Here is a 4047-nt window from a genome sequence, read left to right on the forward strand (position 1 = left end):
ATATAAGTGCTAAACACAACATATACGGACACAATTTCGACATTATATCGAGTAACCTATCACCGTTACCTTTTGCTCTCCTAAACGTCCAAGGAATCGCCCAAGGATGACCCGAAACCAAAAAAATGGAAGAAACTAGCCCACAATCCGAATCCTATGTAAGACAGCTGAATTGAAATAGGACGAAAGCTTGGCTCTTTCTTATATACAAAGAAGGAGAACGAGATAAGAAAGCTATTGGTACAAGATTTATCAAATTTGGTTGAGCAACGGAGGCGGGATCTGAGGTTGAAGGTGACGGGTTTTAATGGAGTCGTGGTTTGTGTGTTTTGGTTGTTTGTAGGTGTTTTCAAAAGGAGAAAGGAAGAGTGAGGACGAGTGGAGTGTTACAATAATAATAACTTGTTTTAAACCCGTGCAAAATTGCACGGGTATGTATTTGGGCCGAGATGATTTTTTTTTATGTATATTTTTTTTTTGCATTTCTATTGTACCTATCTAAATAGTCTAAATCAACAATGTACATAATTAATGTTTAAAATTGTTAAAAACATGTGTTCACAGGCACTGGTTTATAAGGAAATAACGTTATCTACTCTTGTAAAAAAAAAATGCATACATACAAAACTTTACATTCGGATAAAAGAAATATAATCTAATAATCAACTTTAACAAATGCAAATTATTCAAAAAATTGAAAAATTTCATGATACACTACATTAGTAGTCGTAGTAGAAGTACGCATATCTGAGTCACAAATTAAAATTTTCAAGCCTTCTTTTCGGGTGACCCTGGAAAGTGCGACATAAAGCTGGCCATGACTAAACACTGGCCTTGGAAGATAGATGCTGACCTGAGATAAAGACTGGCCTTGACTCTTGTTTATCGTCATTGCAAAACAAACAGCGATGGGGAATTGTCTTCTACTGAAACGTACCGGAAATCTACTGGTGTCCGATGGAGTAAGTGTTAGTCGAGCAATATGCACTCTATCACCTTTATGACTACCAGTTAAGACAGTACATCTTATCACGCGTGCCCCCAGATCAGTCACAATTAGTCTCGTGCCGTTACACAACCCACGTGATTGATCAATGTTTCGCGAAGCATCACCATAGCACCGACCTTCAATTTCAACCGGTGATTCGGAGTCCTACATTTAATACTGTTGAGGAATTCAATAGAGTGAATGTCACCGTCACCTGTACCTCTGGCATCACTACACACCTCATCGGAGCTTAAATAAGTTCTCTCATCCTTTTTAATAAGCGACAAAACATATTCATTTACTGATTCAACAATCTCATGAGTAGGGGCCAGGATTGCCCTTTGCTGGAGATATTCCGGATTCCACAATTGTGCTAGCAGATCCGGATAAGTGACATCTACTAATGTCTTAATAGGATTCGTCACATCTTGAATTAGTAAGTCGGCTGGTAATTCTAGATCAACTTCTCCATCATTTTCACCGCCTGCTATACCATCTCCAATCTCCAAGAGCCATTCGGAGAATTTTCGTAACTCCTCAACATTGTCAGTTGAACCACCAACTTGCAATCGCATATTTTTTGTCAATCTAAGTACCTATAAGTGGTATACGTTTTAAATTATATAAATACAGTACGACAAAATTAATTTAACTAAGACTCACATAAAACGGTAATATTGATATTTAAAGAAAGAAATATATATACCTTGCAGAAAGACCATAAATACGATGAACACAGGGATGCAGCCACAACATCTGCTCTACTTCCTTTTGAAACAACCGGTAATGTCTGTCTAAAATCACCCCCAAATACCACAACTTTCCCACCAAACGGCACTTCAGCATTTCCCACGTCCAAAACACGCATTACATCTTTTAAACTTTTATCAAGGGCCTCAAAGCAATGCCTATGAGTCATCGGTGCTTCATCCCATATTATGAGTTTAGCACGTATCAAAAGTACAGCTAAATCACTGCCGGGCTTAATTCGGGAGCATATGGAATCCTCCGTTACATTAATGGAAATTCCAAACCTGGAATGAGCTGTTACACCACCTGGTATCAATGTTGCTGCAATTCCACTTGACGCAACAGCCACAACAATATCGCCCTTACTCCTGAAACAGGCACACAAAGCTCTCCAAAGGAAAGTTTTCCCAGTTCCACCATATCCATAAACGAAGAACACCCCTCCTTTGTTATTTAAAGCAGCTTCCATCACTTCATTATAGACCAACCTCTGCTCGCCAGTCATTGAAGATAACTGAATCTTATGTTCTTCACTCAAGGGCGATATTGTTGTGGCTATTTCGATGATGTGTCGTTGCATACATGTCTGGGAACGGCATTCCCTCAAATCGACGAAGTGAACTACCATTTATTTGAAGAGAATTTTCAATATCAATAAGTGCATAATTTTGCAACTCTTCATCGGTAAGCTGTAAATCTGTGGTTAAAAAAGTTGCAATATTATCTATGTGATTTTATATACTGCAGCAATAAATTCATAGAATAGATGAAGGTAAGAATGCGAAATATGAAGAATTGTTTTAAAGGTGTTCTAATTAAAATAGCGGTAAATGTTTACTATTAAATGAAGACACACCTTGATTGTTAAGAATAGTGCGTTGCCTATGAAGGATGTCGTCCGATAGCAGCTTGCCAAGTTTCGTCCCCATACTCGTGCTCTCGCATAGACAACGTGCCACAAAATAATAACGTCGCGAACAAATTTCTCAAGTAGAAGCCGGACCCCAATCACCGCTTCGTTGATAGTCCGCAATATACTCTCGATCATCACCAATTAATCCCAATGCATAGCATGCTTCTCTAAATGTCGGATGAACAAACTGATTCACACAGTCTAATATCCTCAAAACATTTTGGTCCCTTAACGTGATTCAACATTACTCTCATGAAATACAATTCACCACATTGCGGGGGAACGTGAACCAACCTACCAATTGTAAATCCTTTTTTCCTAAGGCTCCATTGATGAAGTTTCTTTTTCCAAACAAATTTGGTTGGAAATTGACAGTACAATAATTCTTTAGCAACCTGCATGTCTTCTACTGTCGAATTATTACAGCCCATCCAATTAAGAAATTGTGACACCTGACCGAAGTCTTTTCTACGACCTCATCAACCCAATCATCATCGTGGAAGACTATAGGTTGCTCATCCGGAAGATGATATTGAAGCCTTTCAACAGCAGGAGTTCTGTAGTGGATATCAACCCCAAAAATTCTCCAAGCGGCTTCACATGCAGAGAGATATCGACAATCGTAAAATCTCTTAATCTCATCAAATCGACCAGGGTCCTCCTCATTACGTCGTGTATAAGACGACTGCATTGTAACTCGATCAGAGCCCTTGTTAATGTACTTAAATAGGTACTTTATGGATCTAGATTGATTACACCATTCGACATTAATATGAGCCCGATATTTCAACAACAACTGAGAGTTATATGGAATGACAAAATCATTTCCCAGGGGCACATCATCTTTAATCACCGTAACTCCTTTCTTGCTTCTCTTGTATATAGGGTACCCATCACCGTCAACCGTTGTTCTCTCGGTGCACGGCTTTGGGTAATATTTTGAGCACTTGCCTCCCACCATACACGGACATGAGGGCTTTGCTTTACCACACGGTCCATGAAGCATATACTCGCAAACAACACTATGTAAGACGGATCTCGTAGTCGGATCGGAATCTCCGCGGAAATGATTTTGTCGACATCTCATGGCTGTAGGAAATTTGTCCTCCCGATGTAGGAACAATACTATATGGGCATGAGGGAGTCCACGTTTTTGAAATTCAATAGTATACACGACTGCAAAAAACACGTTCATAAATGTCATTACAATTTTCTACTGTAATGCTATGTCAGAAACGATATATTAAAATAAAAGATTAGCAATTGGTAGTACCTCCTCGCGCTCTTCCAAAAATATGTCGATCCTTTAAGTCCCTAATCAACTCATCAAGCTTCATTTTAAATACGCGATGACAAATATCCGGACGATCCTCGGGTCGCAAGCCTCTTTTAGAAA

The 4047-nt window shown here is 39.0% G+C and overlaps 1 pseudogene; it reads right to left on the bottom strand.

The window, feature by feature from the left end:
* Positions 1-682: 682 nt before the first annotated feature.
* On the bottom strand, positions 683-2366 carry LOC141627596 (uncharacterized; annotated as a pseudogene).
* Between the last annotated feature and the right edge of the window lie 1681 nt (positions 2367-4047).

The sequence above is a fragment of the Silene latifolia genome, chromosome Y (genome assembly GCF_048544455.1).
Source record: "Silene latifolia isolate original U9 population chromosome Y, ASM4854445v1, whole genome shotgun sequence".
NCBI lineage: Eukaryota > Viridiplantae > Streptophyta > Magnoliopsida > Caryophyllales > Caryophyllaceae > Silene > Silene latifolia.